A 17,364-nucleotide genomic window follows, 5' to 3' on the forward strand; every position below is an offset into this window, starting at 1 on the left:
TAAGGAGGTACCTATTACTCCTGAAGGTAAGCCGTATTTGGTACCGTCTTCTTGTGCACTTTACATTGGTGGACGTGGCGGGAAATTTCTAACCAATTCCTTGTAGTTTCCTAGTTTCTTGCTTCGCATAGCTATGGAATTTTCCATCAAGCCAGACTAGGATCTATGAGCCGTTCTCATCTCTATAGACACCCAAAGCTCATATTCTCCCTATCTCTTTGCATGCTCACTTAACATTGCCATTGCCACTAGTTTTTAATGTGCACATGCCAGAGAGCTAGGTCACTTTCTCTCAGGATGCTTGCATCAATAGCCCCTAGAAATCTTATATTTCCATCTACAAAAATCTTGATCGGCATCCAGTTTGCTGCAATTACCAAGATGGAGGGTGTCTTCATGAGCATCAACCCTACTAGAGCGGTCACAATTATTTGTGGTTGCATCCTCCTCCTTGCTTTTCTTGCCAGTGGATTGGTTAATTTTTCTCAATGGCTAATTGCTATGCATGCCAACACCTTCGGTGTGCCGCGTTTGGATCATCAGACCCTAAGTGACGTTGTGTTTTCCAATGAAAGTGTTGTCCGTTTGTTTCTTGTTGAAGCACTTCTAAGCTCTCCTCTTGTTGCAATAGCAACTTCCTTGAAGGACACCATGCATGCACATGAGAAAAAGACCCAGGCTCACGTGCTGCAGCAATTGCCAAGCAAGGCACCATATGCGGAGGCAATGCACCCTCTAGTGACGTACACAGCTTGCGAGCACTCATGTACATCCTAGATTTGCCATGGCAATGTTCTCTGGAGCCACTCATGAAGCTCATACATCAATATAATAGGGAATTGGTCAAACATCTTGAAGATGGAACTATCGCAATTTTGCACTTAGTTGGCCACGACGCTTCTCAGAATGCCTTTCCTTGTTGATCACAAGAAAGGAAAACTACTCAAGAGTGATGTTAAAGTAGGCAACAATGGTGGTCATTATGGACATTGGAGACTTTGGAATGGCAACAAACCTAGCAAAACAATGGTCATATTTTTCTTATTTTCAGACTTAGACTACAGAATAACCACAAAAGGAGTTGCTACAACCACTCTACAAAGATGCTTTTGTCAATGGGAAAATTCAAAAGTCACCACAGATATTGATGGTTCCTCATTTTCAGTTGGTTGATTTTAGTTTTGAGATAGACAATACTCTCACAGTCACATATTGACATTCCACTTTTTTTCCACTGCACCCTTTCCACCAAACTGGTGCGCTCATTGTCTTGATAGCATCTATATGCCAAGGATCCCCAAACATTCCTTTCATGCTAGTATATATCGTCTTTTGTGTATATACCACCTGTACATCCACATTGCCTAATAGTTGAGCACACACTTTTCCAAATCATTGATCACTTCATTGCTTGAAGACTTCTCGTTCATATGGAACTTGTTAGGAGATTTCTGAGGTCATTTGGAGGGCCTTCTGAGAAATTCTATTTCTCTCTCTAGAAAATGTTCTTAAAATATACTTGCACTTATTGCGTACGTCCACAAAGACAAATGAACACTTTGAAACAACTGAACACTTTCAAAAATGAACCTAACTTTTCAAAAATCCTTGAAACCGGTCACTTTTTCATTCAATGCGTGTGTTGTTTTCACGAAGTACATGACGCTCATTCAATATAGCTTTCATTATCATTGAAGTTTAAAAAAACACAAAAATTACTAGTTGGTGCTAGAATTTAAAGTTTTTGATACCGCCAATGCGTTCAAAATGACCAAAAACTCAAAAAATGTCTATCTACTTGCCTCAAGTTGACAGCTAGAGAGGGAGAACTCGTCAAAATACCCTAAAAAGGACATTTTGCCTCACGGTACCCGAGGGACCATCTAGAAAATTCCAAATGGCCATCCATGCGCCATGAGGCAGAAAATTAAAAAAATGGATCACGGCGCATAGAGGGTCATTGAGAATTCTCTAGATGGTCCCTCGCGCGCCATGGTCGAAAGTCCCCTTTTCAAAGGTTTTTGGGCGATTTCTCCCTCTCCGGGTGTCATATTGAGGCAAGTAGATAGGCGTGTTTTAGGTTTTTGGACATTCCAGATGCATTGGCAATGTCAAAAGCTTCAAATTCCAACACCAACTATGATTTTTCTGATTTTTTTAAATTTTAATGCTGACGAAAGCCATATTAAATGAGCGTCGTCTACCTTATGAAAAAGACATTCTCATAAAATGAAAAGGCACCTGTTTTCAAGGACCACTGACACCTTTTTTATATTTTTCTTAATATAAATCTATTTTTCTACGTAACGTAAGCTCTTCTTTTATTGGAGGAGCGCTTTTTCCTCTCTCTTCTCAAAGGCCCTCCAAAAGACCTCCGAAATCTCCTAATGTAGGATCTAAGACAAAACCTTCTCCATGTAATGGAGTATGCAGCTCCTCTCATCGTCTTTTGACAAACGAAATCATCATGGATTTATCTTTTCCTACAGAAGATGCACAATCTTTTAACTTGCGAGTGGCTTCATGCATGTACCAATAAACCCGTCCAAAGATAGAGGCTTCTTTGTCCACTAATTGTATCAGATGAGTGAAGGGTTCTGTGATAGTAACAATTTTGTCTATATTTATCCAAAAAACTGGAGAGTTTACAAGCTGATAGCATTTGAAAGTAGCAGGTTCATACTTGGGATGCCACTTTTTCAACAAGGGCTGCTTTAACCTGCTACAGCGTAAACAAAACATAATATGCTATCGCAAAATAGGTAACACAAAAAACATGTAAATTTTTGGTTGAGGACATTGTTATGAACAAAACATAAGAAAATGAATGCTCTCTTATAAACTTCACCAAGTGGTTTGCATCTAGAAGAGTTTTCTTAATAGAAGGAAATTTCCCAAAGTCCTTTGAGAGCAAATTCAAAGTGTGAGCAGCACATGGAACCCATGATACTTTGCTTCAACTGCTTTTCTAGCTGCCTTGTAGTTAGATGCATTATCTGTGACAATGGTTGTCACATTTCTAGGTCCTCTTGCTCTTCTGATCGAATGCTTATATACAACAGCAAGATATCCACTAGTTTTCTCTTTCAAGGATGTATCGATCGCCTCAAGAAAGATGGAACCTCTTGGAAAAATCAACATCACATTAATCAATGGTTTCTTCTGACAAGTTTTCCAACCATCTAGAGCAACTGTGTATCCATACTGTGGCACATAACCAAGAATTGTGCACTTTAAATTATTTTCTGATGTAGTTTTCACTTTATCTAAGTATTTTGTATGCATCTTATTATAATCAGGTACCACAAAACCCCTCTTCGTCATGCTCATTAAAGCATCTTTGAAGATAGGATTTTGAATGACATTAGAAGTAATTCCACATGTAGCAAATGCTTGCGTCCACTTAAGATGGAGTTCAAGTAGCCATTGTTTATCAAATGACCGATGTAAAGTAGGAACACTTGGTGCAGGTTCTCCTCTAGTCCGTGCTTCACTTTTGCTTTTGTTAGAAGAGCTTTCGGTAGGATTAGAGCTACAATCCCCAGCAAAGCATGAATAACACCCTCCTTGACCTGAATTAGGGATCGAGGGAGGGTTTTGATCATTCTCGAGTGTCATCTCGATGCCCCTAGCCATAGATGGAGCCATCATTTTGCGACCTCCTCTTTTTTTCCCCTCAAGATATACTCTCCTTTCCCTAAGTGCCCACTCGGGAAATTTTTCTTCAATACATTTTGGGGGTATTTGCAAGCTCAAATGTTTCCAAGAATTTTGAACACATGTTCTTTTATCCTGTGAGCATTTTCGTTAAAATTATTTCCGCAAATCTTACACTTCAACTTTGATGTAGTCTTTCCGCTGACCAATTCATGTCGTAGTTCCACTCATATCCTTTCACCATCTTCTTAAGATTTGCAAACTCAAACACAACTAATTACTAAATACACATCTAAAATCAAACTCTAATACCATTTACATTATTTTATTTGTCAATGTTTTCAACCTCTTCAATTAATAAATACCAAAAATAGATTTTTTTTCAAGTGTGAGCTCTTACTTTACACCTGAATCATGATAAATAAATTGCTTAATCTATCTCAATAACTTCTAGGTGTGAGTAAACTCTACACATAGCAAGATATTTTTTAAAATCCTATCTAAATTACCTCCATGTGTGAGTGTAACTCCACACATGGCAAGCAATCAAAATTCACTACTTCTATAATTCTCTTCTAGGTGTGAGAATACTCTAGACAAAGAGCGAGATTATTATTTAATCTACTTAGATTGTCTGTAGTGTGAGTACTACTCGAAACATGCCAGACAATCATTAGACCCAATCTACTTCCAGGTTTGAACATAATTCAGCACACAACAAGTAACTCCTAACTTTAACTATCTAACTTCAGTTACTTCTAAGTGGAACATAGTTTAACACAAAGCAAATATCTGTTGCTAACTTTAACTTTATTGAATCACTTCCAAGTGTGAATTTACTCCACAAAATGCAAGTAATCATTAACTACCTTACTTAATTTACCTCTCAATGTAATATATACTTCACACACAGCAGATAAAGACTAAACTCAAAACTCCAAAACCTAAAAAAAAACATATTGTTCAAAGCTCTAAATTTCTATAACCAAATTTAAACATATTTTTTAATATTTTTCTTGTTGTTGAGGCTCACCTCCTATAGATGAGAAAAGGGGAAGAGAGCTCAATGGAATAAGGAAAACACTTCGTTTTCACAGTATATAAGGAACTTTATTTCGATTGTCCAATCAAAATGTTATTCGATCGAAATTCCAGTAAATTATATGATACAATGGTTTTGTTGATGTGGCACCGTATAATATGGCCAAATAAAAATAGGTGTTGTATAATACATCCATTTAAAGTGTATTATAAGTATGCCGTATAACGTACAATTCAACTTAGATGACCAAAATTAATTATGATATAGCTTTGGAATCTTTACAAAATTTATAAAGTTAAAATACACCGTTGGTATTTAAAATTTCATTTCTAAAAAATTAATAAAAAATTATTTTATCTCTCATATTCTAGGAGTTTTAAAATTGACTCAATACATACAAAAAGTAAAAATTTGGGCAACATAATGATACCATTTCCCTTTCCAATACTCAAAAGACTTAGAGAAGCTAAATTCAACTTAATTTTTCATAAATATAATTCTCCCTCTATTTTAATAGGACAAAAATTAGGCATGTAACTAAAAATTGATAGTACAAGTCTCTTAGCCATGTGGTACAGAATCCAATTCTAGCTTTAATATTTATAATTATAATTTAATTTAGCTAATTTTTACTAAGACTTATAACACTTAAGTACGTCATAAATCAACGCAAATTTTGTATCTCTAGGTGGCTTGTAAAAGACCTCATATTAGAGAAGCAAGCATCTCAAGTACAACAAAACATTCCCAATACAATGTGCAAATATCTAAGAGCTGCGTACCTATTTATAGATTTTTTTGAGTAGGGGTGTGCTAGCAATTTTGGGTTCAATCGGATTAAAATTGGTACAGATACACTGAGTTTACAGGTTGCAAATTAGACCTTTGTGCCCCCCCTAATACAAAGCAAGCCCCTAACTTAGCTCACAATAGCATGCTAGTTTAGGCCTACTAAGGTCCCCAAGGCCACCCAATGCTTCTACATTGCCCAATTGTTCAATATCTAGGGATTTTTGGCCTTGTACGTAGTAGCTTCCAGGCTTCACATTAGGGAAAATTTGGACTCACAAAGGGGCCTTATAAGCAGTTTGACTTCCTCTCTCATGTCCAAAACGGGCGTGCCGTAGAATTTTTGCAAATCAACTATAAACTTGGCCGATAGTTGACAGTTAGAATCTACTCTTCAAGCTCTTTCTATTGATATATAGCACGCCATGAGATTCCTCATATTTTGAAATATTCTATTTTTTATTCTCTTGTGATGTGACAACTCCGTCTAGAATCTAGAGAATAAAAAATAGAATCTTTCAAAATATGACGAATCTCGTGGCGTGCTATATATCAATAGAAAGAGCTTGAAGAGTAGATTCTAACTACCAAATCTCCGCCATGTTTAGAGTTGATTTGCAAAAAGTTTACCTGCACGCCCATTTCGGACATGAGAGAGGAAGTCAAACTCCTTATAAGGCCCCTTTGTGAGTCCAAATTTTGCCTAATGATATGAGAGCTACACTACTCCCCATGTGACTCCATGGGTAGCCCATGTGATTTATTATCCATTCTAAACAACACAATTACATATGTTTTAGCCCTTATTCTTCCAAAATATCTGCAAAAGTCCGAGGTTCTAGTGAACATTTAATTTAGATTTCAAGGGTAAATATTTGTCCAATTTCAAAGGAATTATTTTCTTGTGTGAAGTAAGAATCAACTTTAGATCATAAATGATCATATTTCACCCAATTTGGAGTTCCCTTTATAAAAGAATTCTAACTTGAGTAGAAAAGAAAGTGGGTAACTCACAATCTCCCCAAGTTACAAATGGAGATGTTCTCATCTCAAGGGTAGGTTGTGATAGTCTTTGAGGAGTGTTGCTTCCTCTTCCCAAGTACCATCTTCGAATGGATAGTCCTTCCATGAAACAAGTTATTCATGAGTTTCCAAGATAGAATATGGTTGAAGCTGCAGTGCATCTTCTTTTGATAAGATGGTTTTGTCACCATTGAGGATATGATCTGGGTCAGACACATAAATTTTTAGCAAGATAATTTGAAATACATCATTAACTTTGAGATGATATGGAAACTTTAACTTGTAGTCTTGATCACTTATGACTTGATGATTTCATAATCTTCAAAATAGTGGTAGCTGAGCTTTTTGTACTTACCCAAGGATAAATTACTTTTCTTGGTATTTATTCTCAAGAAAACTTGGTCACCTCTTTAAAAATTATATCAGATCTCTTCAGATTTACATATTTTATTTGATGATATTGAGATTCTTGAATATCTCCTTGAATAGATTTAGTTTTGGCCTTCATCTCTTCTAACATTTGTTTTAATGCTTCTACCCTTATAGTAGGATCTGAAAAATTCAAAGCTGGTAAACACTCTTGACCTTAGAGAGCATTAAAGGGTGTCATTATCCTAATATTTGTGTGAGGATATTCTAGTAAGGCTAGATATTGAATCCATTTGTGGGCTCTTGATTGCATTAATATCATAATATATCTTTGATTGCTTCATTAACCCTTTTCGTCTGGCCATCTATTTGAGGATGATAGGCGGTCATGAAGCATACTTGAGTACTAATGGCTTGAAACAATGATACTCAAAACTTGGAATTAGATTCGGTTTATGATCACTTTATAATCCTCTTGGGTAAACCATGAAGTCAAAAGATCTTCTTCATGAAAACATGACTAATATCTAAAGTAGTAAAAGTAGTCTTAACTAGTATAGGATGTAACACCTTAGTAAGCATGTAAACTACTACCATAATCGAGTCATAACCAACTTGAATAGTAGGAAGGTCATCAAAGTCCATATTGATGAATTTTTACTTCCTTTGAGGGATATACAAGGGATGTAACTTACCTATGATATTTAGTCTTTTAGCTTTAACCATAACAAGGGATATCACTCTTTTTCCCTTGCAAATACTAAACTTTGTGAATAGCATTGAGGATTTTGGCAAAGCTTGGGTGTTGTGAAGATGGGATATCTTGTGATTAATATAAGATAGGTTTCCATATGGTAGCATCCTTAGGTATGCATAAGTGATTCCTATAATGAATTCCTCAATACATGAGAGTATAATGTAGAGGCTTCAAGACATTCTCACTACCTATGATTGAAATAAGATTTGTAATATTGATCCTTTAAAGTAGCATCCATGATGTTATCAAGAATACAATTTTTGTCCATTCCCAATGTCCACTTTGCTACAAGAATTTTGATGGATGGAGTGGATATTGCACATCAACATGCGGTCATTGCTATCACTTTGTTTGTCTTATTTGTTTAATGAAAAATAGTAGCCAATGCGCAATCTGTTCACAAGATATTCCACAAGAAATATATATTATGTTTGGCATGGCAAATGAGTATAAATTCAAGCAAGCCCCCCAAGATACCCTAGCACAATTAGAAATCTGTTTGGTGAACAAGATGCTACTTCATACCAACACAATTGGGATCGACAAACTATGTATAATCACGAAATATGAAACATTGTATATGATCAAAACACATTTGAATACAAGGTCTTTTACAATGTTTTTTGACACGATCTTCATTCTACTCTCAAGCTATATTTAATCTGTAAAGTTGTTATCTCGTACTAAGTATGAGTGTTGTGGTTCTTGTATTTCAACCTCCACATCTAGTATCAAATTCTCTTCTATTATGTCTTTAGTGCATTCGGATACACCAACATTGAACTCTTTTTCATCTTCGTTTTGACAATCATACAACCAGGTAATTGGCATTTCCTCCTTGTACCAACACTTTCGATGTGATTCAATATCTTTTCATTGTAAAACATATACACTAATTTTTCTACTTTGTCTGCTTATAGTCTGTTGCAAATAGTGTTGTGAACATACTCCAGTTTCTCTTTGAGCTTGAGTTTGTTGCACATTGTGCCAGTACTTTCATTGCAAGGGGACGTAAGGTTGAGTAATACTCTCCACCATTCATCATCCACCACTTCCATGTAGGTTGCTCTTTTTCCATTACCTGCACAAAATCATTTGCAAAAGGACCTTCTTTTAATCTCAATGCACTCATTTCTTTGATGCAATCAATTTGATCTTGAACGTTGGAGTATAGTGAACACGTTATAGAAATTGCTTATCACCTCTGTATTAGACATCATATCTAAATTCCAATACTCTGGATCGCGTATGTAAGCAACACTATGGAGTGAACTATGAGCACTCTTCCACCTTGCATGAAAATACTTGGCCAAAAAATTTTGCAGTTTTGCCAGAGAATGGTAGTCTCCACTCCTTCTCTACTATAGACTCTTTTAGCTCTTTGGGATTTTCAAGACTCTCTTGGACTGACTACCATGTCATCCACACTTTGCCCAAGTTTGGCACCCTTTGATCAAGATTTTTCATTGCAAACATAACAGGCATCATTACATGGTATGTATCCATTACACTCCTCCACCAAGCAGCCTTGTTTACATTGCCACGTAGATATGTAATTTTATCTTTTACTTTTTCTTTCTACTCAAGATGCCATTCATCAAAGGCCGCACAATTGAATGTGTCAATCACAACGCATTTATTACGGAGAAGTGATTCCAAGGTATAGAAGTGTGTGCAAAACCGAGTTTCAGCAGGAAGCTTCAATATCACTGATATGTGTATCCTATATAAGTCGAGCACTTTTTGTCATTTCAAGATAAATTTCACAACCTGACGCGTTGTATCAATTATTTTGGCAAACCATGTGGTTTCATCACTAGTGTACCAATCTTTCAGTAGCAAGTTTACAATGTGCATATTAAAACCATTGGCAAAATGTGTGGAAAGAACTTGTTTATTCACTTACTAGCATTTTTACAATTCTTTGCGTTGTCCATGACTACTTGAACGACATGTTCAGTACCAATTTCTTTAATTACATTAATCAATACCTTAGAAATGTATTTGCCACTTTTAATTGCATAGAACTATCAATCGCCTTTATAAATGTTTCTCCCCTGGAACAAACCAGCATTACATTGATCAACGGTCTTCTTTGAACATTTGACCAACCACCACTCACAATCGTACATGCTGAAAGCAAAATATTCCCAAGTATTATTTTGCCAATGACTTTGATGTAACATTTGTCCAAGAAAGAATTTCGTATCATGTGATAAGAAGGAGCTGAAAATCCTGGGCCAAACTCACCGATTTTCTCCCAAATAGCCTTCCAATGATTGTTGTCTATCATGAACAAAGCACTTCTAGTAAAGAATATTTATTTGGTGAGTGCAATTTGTGCTTCTTCTAGAGACTGCATTCAAAAGCTTTGATGTAATTTTTTTTGATGCATTTGACTAAGTCCACCTTCATTGTGACGCTTCAAAGGAACATTGCCTGGAATATCCTGTCCCTGTGTAGGTTGTTCTCCAAGGTTAGTTGGCATGAGTACAGGATCTGCAGAGTTAATGTTTGTCTCTAAGAACCCTTGACTCGAAGCCTCAGAGCCATATATCTGTTGTCTCTTGCCACCCTTTTTGGAGATCTCTTATCTCAAACGCTTTGCAACTGTAGGTGCCTGAGGATGTTCACATTTCTTACAACTCTTTTTATTGCTACCCAAAAAATGATCACTAATATATGGTGCACCACCTACTTTTGTTGTGTGACAATAATTACATTGCCACTTCATATATCGGCCGCATATGTTGTGAGCATAATCCCACTCTTTGCAAGGAGCTTTTTTCTTCTTTCGTTTCTTCGTATTACTTGTGCCCACATTTTGCTCTATTGCTTTTAATTTAAAACTTAAGACAAAAAAACTAGATTTTCACCTTTGAAACATTTTTCTTTGTTTCAATATATAGTAAAATATAAAAACCATTCAATATGAAAGTAACCATGATGCACAATATGCGATTTCAATGCACCCTAGTCAATCCACATATGAATCACCTATATTGTGAACAAACATATACATTGCAATACAATCTATGCAGGTCATAATAAGTACAACAATGCTATGCATCTCTCAATACAATTATTGTTATAATGATTATTTATATGTCCACTTTGATTTGCAAACAATAAGACACATCTGATTTTAGTTGTTGCAATAAAATATATGATTGGTCATTTCATGCACTAATAATCTATCATGAAACATAATGGAGTCTCTGTATAAACCAATGCATGAACTAACACAAATAAATCTTCAATATAATCACTCAACTGAGGACTACTTGTACCCAGTGAAGGATTGTAGCCCCCCCATGCAACCAATTCAATATATAAAAGCTATTTTAACCCAATTGAGGATTATAGCTCTTATATTGTGAAGTGACAAGTGTAAATCAACTCAAATCTATGATGGTGCAAAATGAAAGACTTCAAGGATGTTTCTATGACGAGTACACTAGTACAGGACATCCAACCCTTGACTATCGACTCGTCATTTACATATGCTCATCTTCTAAAACCAATTACAGCCCTCATTTGGACCAAGGGCTTCTTCGCGAGCATGACTATCCAAGTTTTCGGTTGTTTTGGTTTTGTACCTTTATGTCGGTAAACGAATTGAAAATTTTTAGAAGTGGTTACCGAATTAAGAATCATGTTCAGCCCAAAAAAAGGACTTGTGACTTTGTAACCCTAGGTCATTTCATAAGGAGATGACTACACCCGGCACACAGATACACCCCCCAAGGATTTTCCTAGCTAAAAGACCATGGTTAGCATACTATTTACTATATATAATCACTCCCATCGGGCTTTCCCATTTTCCTGGCGAGCCCGCCGGGTATCTACATAAGCCCGACCGACCCGCCGAATAAATGGAAATGTCAGGCGGGACCCACCGGGGAGAATAAAAAGCCCGAAGGGCTAACTGGCCTTATCAATTTTTGTAGGTCATAATCAAAGTCACGTTAACAATTCACGTGATCACGTGATTTTCTTGTGTATGTACTAGAGTTATTGACATAGTTACACGATTGTGATCACGTTAATGAAATACCTGCAAAGCACACACCGACTTAAAGACTTCAAAAAACTCAGCAAGATTATATTTATTCAGGTTAATAGTAATTTTGACTTTAAATGGTATGTTTCTAGGTTTAAAATACAATAAATATGTCATTCCTAAAAAAATTGTCCAGATCTAGCACAACATGTTAAAAATCTAAAACAATTCAAAGCCTCTTAGAAGGTACATGTATCGTAATGTATATATTGCCAATTTTATTTTAGCTCATTTAAAACATTAGAAGTATATAAACGGGCTAGGAAATTGCAAAGAATGTCTTGCTCTTTAAAAAGATAGAAATAAATATTTAACATAAAAATTGTGTTCACACACTTTTTTACATAGAATCTATGTAAATGTAGCATTCAAAATAATGATAATAATTGATGCTCTTTAAAAAGACCTAAAATGAAATTGACAATATCATGCAAATTGTGTGCCCTCGATCTAACACAAAAGAATACTTATCATGCAAATTGTGTGCAATTCTTTTTTACAGATAATTTACATAAATGAAGCATTAAAAATAGCAATAATGCTTGAGGTCCTTTAAAAAGATAAAAATGAATATTTAACATGCAAATTGTGTGCAAATACTTTTTTGCATATAATTTATGTAAATGTAGCATTTAAATTAGAGATGATTGATGAATAAAGCATTCTTTTGAATATGATTAGCTATTATATAATTTCATATGGACAAATAAAAACAACAAAGTAAAAAATTCAAACATTTGTATATGAAATACTCTTCACAACCACGTCATCGCCTAAGTATTCCATACACTTAATACTTAAAAAATTAACTACAGATGCACATACAAATTATATGATGTTTGTACGGCCAGGTTAACGGCCTGAACACCACATTTATGCAAAAACAGATGCTTCTAACAAACGACACTCAATTAGCCACGTTATCGATCGAGTGCCACGCGAATCCAAGGAGAAATAATGGCTTGCATACGAATATGATATAACCACATTACCGATCGATGCGGATATGTTTTTTGGAAAAGTGGAAGGAAAGTTAACTTGCACCACGATTACCATTGACACGATTGATGCAACATAGCATTGATGTGGTTGCAGGTAGTAAACCTGTCAGTAAACCGCCCTACCGCATGAGTTACTCTGAAGCTCCTGAGGTGGAACATCAGCTTGCTCACTACCTTAGCAGAGGGTTCATACAACCCAGTTATTCACCATGGGCTTATCCTATTCTATTAGTGTAGAAAAAAGATGGAAGTATGCGCATGTGCATAGACTACCGTGGATTAAATACAGTTACTGTTAAGAATAAGTACCCATTGCCATGCGTGGATGATTTGTTCGACAAACTCACTCATGCTCGTATTTTTATGCAAATAGACTTGCAAACAAGGTTTGGACACTACGAGTTTTTGTTTATGCCTTTTGGTTTAACCAATGCGCCCACAACATTCATGACACTTATGGATAGTGTCTTGAAGCCGTACTTGGGAAAATTTGTCATCGTCTTTTTTGATGAAATTCTAGTCTACAGTGCTTCTGAAGAAGAACACTTACAACATCTGAGGCAGGTGTTCGAATTATTACGAACAAATAAATTATACGCGAAGGAATCTAAGTGTGATTTTTTGAAAGAAGAAATTCACTATCTTGGGCATGTTATTTCAGTTAATGGGCTACATATGGATCAATCCAAAGTGGATACAATGTGGCAGTGGCCTTCTCCTAAAAATATGGAAGAGTTACTGATTTTTGTACGATTTGCAAGCTTTTACCAAAGGTTCATTAAAAACTATGCTAATATTGTTGTTCCCATGACGGGCCAACTGAAAGGCAAAGGCAAAGCTTTTCAGTGGAGACCCGCTCAATAGCACAATTTTGAAACACTCATGGATGCATTAGCTATAGCTCCCATATTAGCTATTGTAGATCCTTTGAAACCATTTGTTTTGGAAATGGATGCGAGTGACCATGCTATTGGAGCAGTCTTGTTACAAGACGGATGACCAATTGCATTTGAAAGTAAGAAGCTTGATGCAGCACCGTAGAACTACTCTGCTTATGAGCGCAAACTCTATGGAATAGTGTCTGCCTTAAAAACATGGCGGCATTATTTGTATGGTGCTCAGTTTGAGATTGTGTTTGACCATGAAAGCATCAAATGGTTTACATAAGAAACGGATTTGAAGGGTCGGAAAGCCAGGTGGGCTGAGATCCTTTAGGAATATGACGCTAAGCTCTGGTATCGTAAAATACGATACAATGTGGTGGCTGATGCTCCAAGTCGAATGCTGGAGATCAATTCTCTCTTGTTCATGGAACTTCGTAGTGAATTTTTGAATTCTCTAAAGGGAAAATATGAGCATGATGATGCATATTCTAAAGTGTGGATCCATGTTCAAATGAGGGATCCTTCTCACTCCAATGATGGTAGTGTCACGTTAAACTCCACACATAGTTCTCCTCTATTGAGTGATGAACTATAGCAATGGAAGCATTTCACCATCGACAACGGGTACCTACTCCATAAGGGGAGAGTTTTGTGTACCAACAGAAACAGACATTCGGTGCCAAATTCTTTATGAATGTCATGATAATCCAAGTGTAGGGCACCCGGGTATTTTAAAGACTTACGCTCTCATACGACTATGGTTTTACTGGTTAGGTTTACATGGATTTGTTCAAGCTTATGTCTTGCATTGCCAGAAATGTTAAGTTAATAAAGCAGAGCGCCTGAAAGCAAGAGGACACTTACATCTTGGAGATTCCCAATGGTAAGTGGGAAAGTATCTCTATGGATTTTTTTGTGGGTTTACCAACCACTTCACGGGGTCATGACTTGGTATGGGTGGTTGTAGACCGGTTGACTAAACTATGTAAGTTTATTCCAACCAAATCAACGATTAAGACCCCAAAACTAGCCAAGTTATTTGTGGAAAACCTATACAAGTTGTATGGTTTGACAAGTAACATTGTGAGTGATCATGATCCCAAGTTTAACAGTCATTTTTGGACGGCGATGTTCAAACGATCGGGTACACAACTAAACCTCAGTACAGCCGATCATCCAGAAATAGATGGTCAAACTAGACAAGTTAACCAAGTGCTAGAGGATATGCTAAGAGCATACGTCAACAAGAAACAGTTAGACTAGGAAGAATATTTACCTATACTCGAGTTTTTTTATAAGAGTGCTAAGCATGCTGCAACTGGATTTAGTCCTTTCATGCTCATGTAGGGTTTTCAACCTACGTCACTTGTTACGGTGGGGTTGGCAACCAAAAAGATCTAGCAGGTTAAGGATTTTATCCAAGACCACATGGATATGATGAAACTCGCTCATCAAAATGTCCAACAACCACAGGATCGGTATAAGAAGTACGCTGATGAGAAACGTCGCCAAGTTACCTTTGAGGAAGGGGAGGAAATATTTTTATGTGTGCCTAAACATTCAAAAAGTATGAAAACTGGACCAAAACCTCAACTATCTCCACGATATTGTGGGCCTTTCAAAATACTCAAGCGAGTAGGTGATCCTGCCTACAAATTATTGCTACCTACACATTCTCGTATTCATCTGGTGTTTCATGTAAGCCGTTTACGTAAGCGGTTACATGGGGATGGCAATGTCATTGACCAACAGATTTTGGTTGATATTGTTGAACCTCCTACCTTACCACATGAACTTGAACACATTCTGGACTATCATGATTTACGTACGCATCATCATGTATCTCAACAAGCCTTAATCAAGTGGAAAGATTGACCCGAGGAAGGCGCCACTTGGAAAACCATTAGTTTTCTTAAGAAGAAGTTTCCCACTTTTGTTTTTGAGGACAAAAACTCTTCTTTAACGGGGGAGTAATGTCATGACAAAGGCAAGGCCGGACTAGACAAGGGTTGGGCCGAGCTAGGCAGTGTGGAAAGAGAGTCCAACTAGGGAAAAGGGCTAGGAGACATGCTATATAGTAGGAGGTTGGGAGGTGGACTCCAAGGCACTAGTTCCCCTTGTCTCACACCTTGGTTGTCACTCATTATGTACACATCCTGCCCTTCCATTTCTTCCTTCCATACAGGCAAGGTCCTCCACATCCTTAACAAAAATCTTTGCTGGTCCAAGCCCACCATTCTTCACACCCATCTTGTTTGTTCCTTGCACATCTTGGCTTGCAAGTATCACCTCTTCCTGTGTAAAAACTGGGTCGTAGTGAGGGTGTGGCAGATGCGTGGGACATCGATCGAGAGGGTGGGGTCAAAGAAGGTCACAAGGCCACAGAGGTGCACCGTTAGACTCGTTGGATCTGCTATGTGTGAGGGGCCTGTTATGTGACCTCGCCGTCCGATCCGCTGAGTTGTATGTACTGGAGGCGATGACTGAGTAGTGATAGTAGCTGGCTCTGGTAGAGTGGTACTGCTATTATCACAAGTTTATCATGTTTTGGTGAGACTGAGTGATATACTTATGTGCACACTGTATATATATATATATATATATATATATATATATATATATACATATATATATATATATATATATACATACAACATACATACATACTCTATATAAAAAGAGACTCATCCTGCATGGTGCTCCTACTAAAGGGTCTCAAGGGAAGATCCCTCGTCTACGCGTATGGGTCTCAAGAACACCTTATTCAATGTATGGTAGCCTCCAACTCCTTGTCGAGGAGCTGCTCATACTCTAGGATGTCCTCTGCTATCTGCTCCCTTAGAACGCCAACAACTCGTAGCATGCTCTTTAGCGCCAGTAGTAGCCCTACTCGACATGAGGTGGGAGCCATCAAAATGATTGGTTTGAAAATTGTAGGTTTTAGTCAAAGGTAAAACTATCCAGAGAGCTTATCTAAAGATGTTTTTTTTCTTATCAAGTCAAAAGAGAGAGACTTTACACTTCTACAAATCTTTACTTATTTTCTTGCTTCAAGTATTTCTTTTAGCATGATGAAGGTTCCTTCTACTTTCCATGAAGAGAGGGAATGAGAGAGCGAAAAAGATATGTTCCCTGCTCCGGATTGATGGTTACCAATTGCAAAGAAGACACAGATGGTGTGGGCCCGATGTGTTGTGAAGGATGAGCACAAATTAAGGATGGTGCAATGCCTCCTTGGTAATGATGGAATTCTCCAAGCAGATTCGAGAGATTGTTCTTCAAACAATGCCAAGATGCTATTTATCCTTCTGATGTTGACTGCTTTGGATGCTTGTGTCGAATGCATTAACTAATGGAAACTCCTCCTCCGTCTCTCTCTCTCTCTCTCTCTCTCTCTCTCTCAATATATATATATATATATATATATATATATATGTGCGTGTGTGTGTGTGTGTGTGTGTGTGTGTGTGTGTGTACACACACAGACACACACACATATCTGTATGTATATATATATACTCTATATATATATGTATGTATGTATATGTATATGTATGTATATGTATATGTATATATATGTTGACTACATTAGGAAAATTTTGAACTCATTTTGGGCCTTTTAAGAGTGCCACATCATCAAAGTTGTACAAAAGAAAGCAACCCGGTAGACCCCTCCAAATATTGCTTAGAACCCCATGATATGACCTATCATTGGAGATTTCTTGAAAAATGGATTCTAAAGAGCCAAGGTCCGAAAAGTTTGGATGACTTCTATGAAA

This window comes from Adiantum capillus-veneris, chromosome 17 (genome assembly GCF_014529385.1).
Source record: "Adiantum capillus-veneris isolate H3 chromosome 17, ASM1452938v2, whole genome shotgun sequence".
In the NCBI taxonomy this organism is placed as follows: Eukaryota; Viridiplantae; Streptophyta; class Polypodiopsida; order Polypodiales; family Pteridaceae; genus Adiantum; species Adiantum capillus-veneris.